The sequence below is a fragment of the Calliopsis andreniformis genome, unplaced genomic scaffold (assembly GCF_051401765.1).
Source record: "Calliopsis andreniformis isolate RMS-2024a unplaced genomic scaffold, iyCalAndr_principal scaffold0030, whole genome shotgun sequence".
Taxonomy (NCBI): domain Eukaryota; kingdom Metazoa; phylum Arthropoda; class Insecta; order Hymenoptera; family Andrenidae; genus Calliopsis; species Calliopsis andreniformis.
Genome location: NW_027480439.1, coordinates 3629820 through 3643963, shown reverse-complemented (window position 1 = coordinate 3643963; position 14144 = coordinate 3629820).

Below are 14144 nucleotides of genomic sequence, written 5' to 3'. Positions count from 1 at the left end.
GGATTGAGGTTGAATATTGATGATTGAGGATTGAGGATTGAAGATTGAGAATTCGGGATTGAGGATTGTGGGTTGAAGATTGAGTATTGAGGATTGAAGGTTGAGGATTAAGGATTGAGGATTGAGGATTGAGGATTGAGGATTGAGTATTAGGGATTGAAGATTGAGGATTGAGGATTGAGTATTGAGGATTGAGGATGAGGGCCGAGGGTTGACGATTGAGGTTAGAGGCTTGAGGGCTGAGGATTGAGGATTGAGAATTGAGGATTGAGGATTGAGGATTGAGGACTGAGGATTGACGATTGAGTATTGAAGATTGATGATTGATCACTGAGGATTGAAGATTGAGGATTGGGTATTGAGGATTGAAGAATGAGGATTGAGGATTGAGGATTGAGGATTGAGGATTGAGGATTGAGGATTGAGCATTGGGGATTGATGATTGAGTATTGAGGATTGAGGATTGAGAATGGAGGATGACGGCTGAGGGTTGAGGATTGAGATTTGAGTATTGAACCCTGAGAATTCAGGATATTCTATTGAGCATTGAGAATTGAGGATTGATGGTTGAGTATTGAGGGTTGAGGATTGAGGATTGAGTATTGAGTATTGAAGATTGAGGATTGATGACTGAGGATTGAGGATTGAGGGTTGAGGATTGAGGATTGTGTATTGAAGATTGAGGATTGATGATTGACGATTGAGGATTGAGGATTGAGGAGTGAGAAATGAGGATTGAGGATTGAGGACTGAAGATTGAGTATTGAGTACTGAAGCCTGACGATTGAGGATTGAGAATTCGGGATTGAGGATTGATGATTCAGGATTGAAGGTTGAGTATTGAGGATTGAAGATTGAGGATTGAGGATTGAATAATGAGGATTGAGGATTGAGGATTGAGGATTGAGAATTCGGGATTGAGGATTGAGGGTTGAAGATTGAGTATTGGGGATTGAAAGTTGAGGATTGAGGATTGAGGATTGAGGATTGAGTATTGGGGATTGAAGATTGAGTATTGGGGATTGAGGATTGAGGATGGAGGACGACGGCTGAGGGTTGAGGATTGAGATTTGAGTATTGAACCCTGACAATTCAGGATATTCTATTGAGCATTGAGAATTGAGGATTGATGGTTGAGTATTGAGGGTTGAGGATTGAGGATTGAGTATTGAGTATTGAAGATTGAGGATTGATGACTGAGGATTGAGGATTGAGGGTTGAGGATTGAGGATTGTGTATTGAAGATTGAGGATTGATGATTGACGATTGAGGATTGAGGATTGAGAATTGAATAATGAGTATTGAGGATTGAAGATTGAGGATTGAGGATTGGGGATTGAGGACTGAGGATTGAGGATTGAGGATTGAGAATTGAGAATTGAGGATGATGACTGAGGGTTGATGATTGAGGTTTGAGGATTGAGGATTGAGGATTGAGGATTGAGGATTGAGGATCGAAGATTGCAGATTGAGTACTGAGGATTGAAGATTGATGATTGAGGATTGAGAATAGAGGATTGAGGATTGAAGATTGAGTGTTGAGTATGAGGACAGAGGGTTGAGGATTGAGGTTTGAAGATTGAGGATTGAGGACTGAGGATTGAGGATTGAGTATTGAGGATTGAGGATTGAGGATTGCGGGTTGAGGATTGAAGATTGAGGATTGAGGATTGAGGATGGAGGATGACGGCTGAGGGTTGAGGATTGAGGTTTGAGTATTGAACCCTGAGAATTCAGGATATTCTATTGAGTATTGAGAAATGAGGGTTGATGGTTGAGTATTGAGGATTGAGGATTTAGGATTGAGTATTGAGTATTGAAGATTGAGGATTGATTACTGAGGATTGAGGATTGAGGGTTGACGATTGAGGATTGTGTATTGAAGATTGAGGATTGATGATTGAGGATTGAGGATTGAGGATTGAGGATTGAGGAATGAGGATTGAGGATTGAGGATTGAGAATTGAAGATTGAGTATTGAGGATTGCAGATTGAGGATTGAGGATTGAGGATTGAGGATTGAGGAATGAGGATTGAGGATTGAGAATTGAGAATTGAGGATGAGGACTGAGGGTTGATGATTGAGGAATGAGGATTTAGGATTGAGGATTGAAGATTGAGTATTGAGTACTGAAGCCTGACGATTGAGGATTGAGAATTGGGGATTGAGGATTGATGATTCAGGATTGAAGGTTGAGTATTGAGGATTGGAGATTGAGGATAGAGGATTGAATATTGAGGATTGAGGATTGAGGATTGAGGATTGAGAATTCGGGATTGAGGATTGAGGGTTGAAGATTGAGTATTGAGGATTGAAGGTTGAGGATTGAGGATTGAGGATTGAGGATTGAGGATTGAGTATTGGGGATTGAAGATTGAGGATTGATGACTGAGGATTGAGGATTGAGGGTTGAGGATTGAGGATTGTTTATTGAAGATTGAGGATTGATGATTGAGGATTGAGGATTGAGGATTGAGGATTGAGGAATGAGGATTGAGGACTGAGGATTGAAGATTGAGTATTGAGTACTGAAGCCTGACGATTGAGGATTGGGAATTGAGGATTTAGGATTGAGGATTGACGATTGAGGATTGAGTATTGAAGATTGAGTATTGGGGATTGAAGATTGAGGATTGAGGATTCAGGATTGAGGATGGAGAATGAGGGCTGAGGGTTGAGGATTGAGGTTTGAGTATTGAACCGTGAGAATTCAGGATATCCTATTGAGTATTGAGAATTGAGGATTGATGGTTGCGTAATGAGGATTGAGGATTGAGGATTGAGGATTTAGGATTGAGTATTGAAGATTGAGGATTGATGATTGAGGATTGAGGATTGAGTATTGAGGATTGAGTATTGAAGATTGAGTATTGATGATTGAGGATTGAGGATTGAGGATTGAGTATTGAGGAATGAGGATTGAGGATTGAGGATTGTAGATTGAGTATTGAGTTCTGAAGCCTGACGATTGATGATTGAGAATTGAGGATTGAGGATTGAGGATTGAGGATTGAAGATTGAGAATTGGGGATTGAAGATCGAGGATTGAGTATTGAGGATTGAGGATTGAGGATTGAAGGTTGAGGATTGAGGATTGAGGATTGAAGATTGAGGATTGGGTATTGAGGATAGAAGAACGAGGATTGAGGATTGATGATTGAGGATTGAGAATTGTAGACTGAGTATTGAGGATAGAATATTGAGGATTGAGGATTGAGGATTGAGTATTGAGAATTGGGGATTGAGGATTGAGGGTTGAAGATTGAGTATTAAGGATTGAAGGTTGTGGATTGAGGATTGAGGATTGAGGATTGACGATTGAAGATTGAGGATTGGGGATTGAGGATTGACGTTTGAGGATTGAGTATTGAGGATTGAGAATTGAGGATTGAGTATTGAAGATTGAGTATTGAGGATTGAAGATTGAGGATTGAGGGTTGAGTATTGAGGATTGAGGATGAGGGCCGAGGGTTGAGGATTGAGGTTTGAGGCTTGAGGACTGAGGATTGAGGATTGAGAATTGAGGATTGAGGATTGAGGATTGAAGGTTGAGGATTGGGCGTTGAGGATTGAAGAATGAGGATTGAGGATTGAAGATTCAGTATTGAGGATTGAATATTGAGGATTGAGGATTGAAGATTGAGGATTGGGTATTGCGGATTGAACATTGAGGATTGAGGATTGAGGATTGAGGATTGAGTATTGAGGATTGAGGATTGAGGATTGAGGGTTGAGGATTGAAGATTGAGGATTGGGGATTGAGGATTGACAATTGAGGATTGGGTATTGCGGATTGAACATTGAGGATTGAGGATTGAGGATAGAGGATTGAGTATTGAGGATTGAAGATTGAGGATTGAGTATTGAAGATTGAGGATTGATGATTGAGGATAGAGGATTGAGAATTGAGGATTGAGGAATGAGGATTTAGGATTGAGGATTGGAGATTGAGTATTGAGTACTGAAGCCTGACGATTGAGGATTGAGGATTGGGGATTGAGGATTGATGATTCAGGATTGAAGGTTGAGTATTGAGGATTGAAGATTGAGGATTGAGGATGGAATATTGAGTATTGAGGATTGAGGATTGAGGATTGAGAATTCGGGATTGAGGATTGAGGGTTGAAGATTGAGTATTGAGGATTGAATGTTGAGGATTGAGGATTGAGGATTGATGACTGAGGATTGAGGATTGAGGATTGAGGATTGAAGATTGAGGATTGAGGATTGAGGTTTGAGAATTGAAGATTGAGTATTGGTGATTGAAGGTTGAGGATTGAGGATTGAGTGTTGAGGATTGAGGACGAGGACTGACGGTTGTGGTTTGAGGTTTGAGGATTGAGGGTTGATGATTGAGGACTGAGGACTGAGGATTGAGGATTGAGCATTGAGGATTGAAGTTTGAGGACTGGGGATTGAGGATTGAAGATTGAGAATTGAGGATTGAGGATTGAGAATTGAGAATTGAGGATGAGGACTGAGGGTTGAGTATTGAGGTTTGAGGTATGAGGATTGAGGATTGAGGATTGAGGATTGAGGATTGAGGATTTTGGATTGAGTATTGAAGATGGAGTATTCATGACTGAGGATTGAGGTTTGAGGATTGAGGATTGAAGATTGAGTATTGAGGATTGAGGTTTGAGGATTGAGGATTGAGGATTGAAGATTGAGGTTTGAGGAATGAGGATTGAGTATTGAGGATTGAGGATTGAAGATTGAGGGCAGAGTGTTGAGGGTTGAGTGATGAGAATTGATGTTTGTGGATGGAGACTTGATGATTGAAGATTGAGGATTGAGTACTGAAAACTGAGAATTCAGGATATTCTTTTGAGTATTGAGAATTGAGGATTGACGCTTGAGTATTGAGGATTGAAGGTTGAGGGTTGTGTGTTGAATATTGAGGGTTGAGGATTTCAGGATTGAGGATTGAGGATAGAAGATTGAGTATTGAGGATCGAAGATTGAGGATTGCGGATTTAGGTTTGAGGATTGAGGATTGAGGATTGAAGATTGAAGATTGAGTATTGAGGATTGAAGATTGAGGATTGAGGATTGGGGATTGAGGATTGAGGATTGCGTATTGATGATAGAGGATTGGGGTTTGAGTATTGACGATTGAGGATTGAGGATTGAGTATTGAGGATTGCAGATTGAGGATTGGGGATTGATGATTGAGGATTGATGAGTGAGGATTGAGAATTGAGGATCGAGGATTGAGGATTGAGGGCTTTAGGATTGCGTATTGAGGATTGAAGATTGAGGATTGAGGATTGAGGATTGACGATTGAGGACTGAGTGTTGAGGGTTGAGTGATGAGAATTGATGTTTGTGGATTGAGATTTGAAGATTGAAGATTGGGGATTGAGTATTGAAAACTGAGAATTCAGGATATTCTATTGAGTATTGAGAATTGAGGACTGATGGTTGTGTATTGAGGATTGAAGGTTGAGGGTTGTGTGTTGCATATTGAGGATTGAGGATTTCAGGATTGAGGATTGAGGATTGAAGATTGAGTATTGAGGATTGAAGATTGAGGATTGCGGATTGAGGAATGAGGATTGAGGATTGAGGATTGAAGATTGAAGATTGAGTATTGAGGATTGAAGATTGAGAATTGGGGTTGAGGATTGAGGATTGAGGATTGGGGATTGATGATCGAGGATTGGGGATTGAGGATTGAGGTTTGAGGTTTGAGGATTGAAGGTTGAGTATTGAGGATTGAAGATTGGGGATAGAGGTTTGAGGATTGAAGATTGAGGACTGAGTGTTGAGGGCTGAGTGTTGAGAATTGACGTTTGTGGATTGAGATTTGAAGATTGATGTTTGGGGATTGAGTATTGAAAACTGTGAATTGAGGATATTCTATTGAGGATTGAGGATTGACAATTGATTGTCGCGGACTGAGGGATGAAGATTGAGGATTCAGGATTGAGGATTCGGAATTGAGATTTGAGGACTGGGGATAGAGTCTTGAGGATTGAGGATTGAGGATTGACGCTTGAGGATAGAGGATTGACGGTGGAAGATTGAAGAGAGAGGACTGAGTGTTGAGGATTGAGTGTTGAGAATTGATGTTTGAGGATTGAGATTTGATTATTGAATATTGTGGATTGAGTATTGAAACATGAGAATTCAGGATATTCTATTGAGTATTGAGAATTGAGTATTGGTGGTTGAGTATTGAGGATTGATGGTTGAGGGTTGCGTGTTGAGTATTGAGGATTGAGTATTGGGGATTGAAGATTGAGGATTGAGGATTGAGGATTGAGGATTGAGGATTGAGGATTGACGATAGAGCATTCAGGATTGAAGATTGAGGACTGGGGATTGAGGATTGAAAATTGAGGATTAAGGATTGAGGATTGGGGATTGAGGATCTAGGATTGGTGATTGATTATTGAGGATTGAAGATTGAGAATTGAGGATTGAGGATTGAGAATTGAGAATTGAGGATGGGGACTGAGGGTTGAGTATTGAGGTTTGAGGAATGAGGATTGAGGATTGAGGATTGAGGATTGAGGATTGAGGATTGAGGATTGAAGATAGAGTATTGAGGATTGAAGATTGAGGATTGAGGATTGAGGATTGACTATTGAGGACTGAGCGTTGAGGTTTGAGTGATGAGAATTGATGTTTGTGGATGGAGACTTGAAGATTGAAGATTGAGGATTGAGTATTGAAAACTGAGAATTCAGGATATTCGATTGAGTATTGAGAATTGAGGATTGATGACTGAGTATTGAGGATTGATGGTTGAGGGTTGTGTATTGAATATTGAGGATTGAGGATTGGGGATTGAGGATTGAGGATTGAGGATTGAAAATTGAGTATTGACGATTGAAGATTGAGGACTGAGCATTGAGGGTTGAGGATTGAGGACGAGGACTGACGGTTGAGGATTGAGGTTTGAATATTGAGGATTGAGGATTGAGGACTGAGGATTGAGGATTGAGGATTGAAGATTGAGGACTGAGTGTTGAGGTTTGAGTGATGAGCATTGATGTTTGTGGATTGAGATTTGAAAATTGAAGATTGGGGATTGTGTGTTGAAAACTGTGAATTGAGGATATTCTATTGAGGATTGAGGATTGACAATAGATTGTTGCGGACTGAGGGATGGAGCTTGAGGATTTAGGATTGAGGATTCGGAATTGAGGTTTGAAGACTGAGGATTGAGGGTTGAGTGTTGAGGATTGAAGATTGAGGATTGAGGATTGAGGATTGAGGATGGAGGACGAGGACTGAGGGTTGAGGGTTGAGTGATGAGAATAGATGTTTGTGGATGTAGACTTGAAGATTGAACATTGAGGATTGAGCATTGAAGATTGAGGATTGATGACTGTGGATTGAAGATTGAGAATTGAGGATCGAGGATTGAGGATTGAAGATTGAGTATTGAGGATTGAAGATCGAGTATTGAGGATAGAGGATTGAAGATTGAGGACTGACTGTTGAGGGTTGAGTGATGAGAATAGATGTTTGTGAATGGAGACTTGAAGATTGAAGATTGAGGATTGAGTATTGAAAACTGAGAATTCAGCATATTCTATTGAGTATTGAGAATTGAGCATTGATGGTTGGGTATTGAGGATTAATGGTTGAGGGTTGTGTGTTGAACATTGAGGATTGAGGGCTTTAGGATTGAGGATTGAGTATTGAAGATTGAGGTTTGAGGAATGAGGATTGAGTATTGAGGATTGAGGATTGAAGATTGAGGGCAGAGTGTTGAGGGTTGAGTGATGAGAATTGATGTTTGTGGATGGAGACTTGATGATTGAAGATTGAGGATTGAGTACTGAAAACTGAGAATTCAGGATATTCTTTTGAGTATTGAGAATTGAGGATTGACGCTTGAGTATTGAGGATTGAAGGTTGAGGGTTGTGTGTTGAATATTGAGGGTTGAGGATTTCAGGATTGAGGATTGAGGATAGAAGATTGAGTATTGAGGATCGAAGATTGAGGATTGCGGATTTAGGTTTGAGGATTGAGGATTGAGGATTGAAGATTGAAGATTGAGTATTGAGGATTGAAGATTGAGGATTGAGGATTGGGGATTGAGGATTGAGGATTGAGTATTGATGATAGAGGATTGGGGTTTGAGTATTGACGATTGAGGATTGAGGATTGGGTATTGAGGATTGCAGATTGAGGATTGGGGATTGATGATTGAGGATTGATGAGTGAGGATTGAGAATTGAGGATCGAGGATTGAGGATTGAGGGCTTTAGGATTGCGTATTGAGGATTGAAGATTGAGGATTGAGGATTGAGGATTGACGATTGAGGACTGTGTGTTGAGGGTTGAGTGATGAGAATTGATGTTTGTGGATGGAGACTTGAAGATTGAAGATTGAGGATTGAGTATTGAAAACTGAGAATTCAGGATATTCTATTGGGTATTGAGAATTGAGGATTGATGACTGAGTATTGAGGATTGATGGTTGACGGTTGTGTATTGAATATTGAGGATTGAGGATTGGGGATTGAGGATTGAGGATTGAGGATTGAAAATTGAGTGTTGACGATTGAAGATTGAGGACTGAGCATTGAGGGTTGAGGATTGAGGACGAGGACTGACGGTTGAGGATTGAGGTTTGAATATTGAGGATTGAGGATTGAGGACTGAGGATTGAGGATTGAGGATTGAAGATTGAGGACTGAGTGTAGAGGTTTGAGTGATGAGCATTGATGTTTGTGGATTGAGATTTGAAAATTGAAGATTGGGGATTGTGTGTTGAAAACTGTGAATTGAGGATATTCTATTGAGGATTGAGGATTGACAATAGTTTGTTGCGGACTGAGGGATGGAGCTTGAGGATTTAGGATTGAGGATTCGGAATTGAGGTTTGAAGACTGAGGATTGAGGGTTGAGTGTTGAGGATTGAAGATTGAGGATTGAGGATTGAGGATTGAGGATGGAGGACGAGGACTGAGGGTTGAGGGTTGAGTGATGAGAATAGATGTTTGTGGATGTAGACTTGAAGATTGAACATTGAGGATTGAGTATTGAAGATTGAGGATTGATGACTGTGGATTGAAGATTGAGAATTGAGGATCGAGGATTGAGGATTGAAGATTGAGTATTGAGGATTGAAGATCGAGTATTGAGGATAGAGGATTGAAGATTGGGGACTGAGTGTTGAGGGTTGAGTGATGAGAATAGATGTTTGTGGATGTAGACTTGAAGATTGAACATTGAGGATTGAGTATTGAAGATTGAGGATTGATGACTGTGGATTGAAGATTGAGAATTGAGGATCGAGGATTGAGGATTGAAGATTGAGTATTGAGGATTGAAGATCGAGTATTGAGGATAGAGGATTGAAGATTGAGGACTGAGTGTTGAGGGTTGAGTGATGAGAATAGATGTTTGTGAATGGAGACTTGAAGATTGAAGATTGAGGATTGAGTATTGAAAACTGAGAATTCAGCATATTCTATTGAGTATTGAGAATTGAGCATAGATGGTTGGGTATTGAGGATTAATGGTTGAGGGTTGTGTGTTGAACATTGAGGATTGAGGGCTTTAGGATTGAGGATTGAGTATTGAAGATTGAGGTTTGAGGAATGAGGATTGAGTATTGAGGATTGAGGATTGAAGATTGAGGGCAGAGTGTTGAGGGTTGAGTGATGAAGGTTGATGTTTGTGGATGGAGACTTGATGATTGAAGATTGAGGATTGAGTACTGAAAACTGAGAATTCAGGATATTCTTTTGAGTATTGAGAATTGAGGATTGAGGATTGAAGATTGAGGACTGAGTGTTGAGGGTTCAGTGATGAGAATTGATGTTTGTGGATTGAGATTTGAAGATTGAAGATTGGGGATTGAGTATTGAAAACTGAGAATTCAGGATATTCTATTGAGTATTGAGAATTGAGGACTGATGGTTGTGTATTGAGGATTGAAGGTTGAGGGTTGTGTGTTGCATATTGAGGATTGAGGATTTCAGGATTGAGGATTGAGGATTGAAGATTGAGTATTGAGGATTGAAGATTGAGGATTGCGGATTGAGGAATGAGGATTGAGGATTGAGGATTGAAGATTGAAGATTGAGTATTGAGGATTGAAGATTGAGAATTGGGGTTGAGGATTGAGGATTGAGGATTGGGGATTGATGATCGAGGATTGGGGATTGAGGATTGAGGTTTGAGGTTTGAGGATTGAAGGTTGAGTATTGAGGATTGAAGATTGGGGATAGAGGTTTGAGGATTGAAGATTGAGGACTGAGTGTTGAGGGCTGAGTGTTGAGAATTGACGTTTGAGGATTGAGATTTGAAGATTGATGTTTGGGGATTGAGTATTGAAAACTGTGAATTGAGGATATTCTATTGAGGATTGAGGATTGACAATTGATTGTCGCGGACTGAGGGATGAAGATTGAGGATTCAGGATTGAGGATTCGGAATTGAGATTTGAGGACTGGGGATAGAGTCTTGAGGATTGAGGATTGAGGATTGACGCTTGAGGATAGAGGATTGACGGTGGAAGATTGAAGAGAGAGGACTGAGTGTTGAGGATTGAGTGTTGAGAATTGATGTTTGAGGATTGAGATTTGATTATTGAATATTGTGGATTGAGTATTGAAACATGAGAATTCAGGATATTCTATTGAGTATTGAGAATTGAGTATTGGTGGTTGAGTATTGAGGATTGATGGTTGAGGGTTGCGTGTTGAGTATTGAGGATTGAGGATTGAGGATTGAGGATTGAGGATTAAGGATTCAGGGTTGAGGAATCGGGATTGAGGTTTGAGGACTGAGAATTGAGGTTTGAGGATTGAGGATTTAGGATTGACTCTTGAGGATTGAGGATTGAGGATGGAGGATTGAAGAGAGAGGACTGAGTGTTGAGGATTGAGTTTTGAGAATTGATGTTTGAGGATTGAGATTTGATTATTGAATATTGTGGATTGAGTATTGAACCATGAGAATTCAGGATATTCTATTGAGTATTGAGAATTGAGGATTGATGGTTGAGTATTGAGAATCGATGGTTGAGGGTTGTGTGTTGAATATTGAGGATTGAGGATTTGGGATTGAGGATTGAGGATGAGGACTGAGGGTTGAGGATTGAGGTTTGAGAAATGAGGATTGGGGATTGAGGATTGAGGATTGAGGATTGAAAATTGAGTATTGACGATTGAAGATTGAGGACTGAACATTGAGGGTTGAGGATTGAGGACGAGGACTGACGGTTGAGGATTGAGGTTTGAATATTGAGGATTGCGGATTGAGGACTGAGGACTGAGGATTGAGGATTGAAGATTGAGGACTGAGTGTTGAGGTTTGAGTGATGAGCATTGATGTTTGTGGATTGAGATTTGAAAATTGAAGATTGGGGATTGTGTGTTGAAAACTGTGAATTGAGGATATTCTATTGAGGATTGAGGATTGACAATAGATTGTTGCGGACTGAGGGATGGAGATTGAGGATTTAGGATTGAGGATTCGGAATTGAGGTTTGAAGACTGAGGATTGAGGGTTGAGTGTTGAGGATTGAAGATTGAGGATTGAGGATTGAGGATTGAGGATGGAGGACGAGGACTGAGGGTTGAGGGTTGAGTGATGAGAATAGATGTTTCTGGATGTAGACTTGAAGATTGAAAATTGAGGATTGAGTATTGAAGATTGACGATTGGTGACTGAGGATTGAAGATTGAGAATCGAGGATCGAGGATTGAGGATTGAGGATTGAGGATTGAGGATTGAGGATTGAGTATTGAAAACTGAGAATTCAGCATATTCTATTGAGTATTGAGAATTGAGCATTGATGGTTGGGTATTAAGGATTAATGGTTGAGGGTTGTGTGTTGAACATTGAGGATTGAGGGCTTTAGGATTGAGGATTGAGTATTGAAGATTGAGGTTTGAGGAATGAGGATTGAGTATTGAGGATTGAGGATTGAAGATTGAGGGCAGAGTGTTGAGGGTTGAGTGATGAGAATTGATGTTTGTGGATGGAGACTTGATGATTGGAGATTGAGGGTTGAGTACTGAAAACTGAGAATTCATGATATTCTTTTGAGTATTGAGAATGGAGGATTGACGGTTGAGCATTGAGGATTGAAGGTTGAGGGTTGTGTGTTGAATATTGAGGGTTGAGGATTTCAGGATTGAGGATTGAGGATAGAAGATTGAGTATTGAGGATCGAAGATTGAGGATTGCGGATTTAGGTTTGAGGATTGAGGATTGAGGATTGAAGATTGAAGATTGAGTATTGAGGATTGAAGATTGAGGATTGAGGATTGAGGATTGAGGATTGAGGATTGAGGATTGACGATAGAGTATTCAGGATTGAAGATTGAGGACTGGGGATTGAGGATTGAAAATTGAGGATTAAGGATTGAGGATTGGGGATTGAGGATCTAGGATTGGAGATTGATTATTGAGGATTGAAGATTGAGAATTGAGGATTGAGGATTGAGAATTGAGAATTGAGGATGAGGACTGAGGGTTGAGTATTGAGGTTTGAGGTGTGAGGATTGAGGATTGAGGATTGAGGATTGAGGATTGAGGATTTTGGATTGAGTATTGAAGATGGAGTATTCATGACTGAGGATTGAGGTTTGAGGATTGAGGATTGAGGATTGAAGATTGAGGATTGAGGATTGAGGATTGAGGATTGAGGATTGCGGTTTGAGGAATGAGGATTGAGAATTGAGTATTGAGGATTGAGGATTGAGGATTGAGTATTGAAGTCTGAGTATTGGTGGCTGAGAATTGAGGATTGAGAATTGAGAATTGACAATTGAGGATTGAAGATTGAGTATTGAGGATTGAAGTTTGAGGATTGAGGATTGAGGATTGAAGATTGAGGACTGAGTGTTGAGGGTTCAGTGATGAGAATTGATGTTTGTGGATTGAGATTTGAAGATTGAAGATTGGGGATTGAGTATTGAAAACTGAAAATTCAGGATATTCTGTTGAGTATTGAGAATTGAGCATTGATGGTTGAGTATTGAGGATTGATGGTTGAGGGTTGAGTGTTGAATACCGAGGATTGAGGATTTTAGGATTGAGGATTGAGTATTGAAGATTGAGGACCGAGGTCTGAGGATTGAGTATTGAGCATTGAGGATTAAAGATTGAGGACTGAGTGTTGAGGGTTGAGTGATGAGAATTGATGTTTGTGGATGGAGAGTTGAAGATTGAAGATTGAGGATTGAGTATTGAAAGCCGAGAATTCAGGATATTCTATTGAGTATTGAGAATTGAGGACTGATGGTTGTGTATTGACGATTGAAGGTTCAGGGTTGTGTGTTGCATATTGAGGATTGAGGATTTCAGGATTGAGGATTGAGGATTGATGATTGAGTGTTGAGGATTGAAGATTGAGGACAGGGGATTGAGGATTGAAGATTGAGTATCAAGGATTGAGAATTGGGGATTGAGGATCTAGGATTGGAGATTGATTATTGATGATTGAAGATTGAGAATTGAGGATTGAAGATTGAGGATTGATTACTGAGGATTGAGGATTGAGGGTTGACGATTGAGGATTGTGTATTGAAGATTGAGGATTGATGATTGAGGATTGAGGATTGAGGATTGAGGATTGAGGAATGAGGATTGAGGATTGAGGATTGAAGATTGAGGATTCGGGATTGAGGATTGACGATTGAGGATTTAGTATTGAGGACTGAGAATTGAGGATTGAGAATTGAAGATTGTGTATTGAGGATTGAAGATTGAGGATTGAGGATTGAGGATTGATGATTGCGGACTGAGTGTTGAGGGTTGAGTGATGAGAATTGATGTTTGTGGATTGAGGTTTGAAGATTGAAGAATGGTGATTGGGTATTGAAAACTGTAAATTGAGGATATTCTACTGTGGATAGAGGATTGACAATTGATTGTTCAGGACTGAGGGCTGAGGATTGAGGATTCAGGGTTGAGGAATCGGGATTGAGGTTTGAGGACTGAGAATTGACGTTTGAGGATTGAGGATTGAGGATTGAGGATTGAGGATTGAAGATTGAGTATTGTGGATTGAAGATCGAGGATCGAGTATTGAGGATTGAGGATTGAGGATTGAGGGTTGAGGATTGAGGATTGAGGATTGAGGATTCAGGATTGAAGATTGAGTATTGAGGATTGAAGATTGAGGATTGGGTATCGAGGATTGATGAATGAGGATTGAC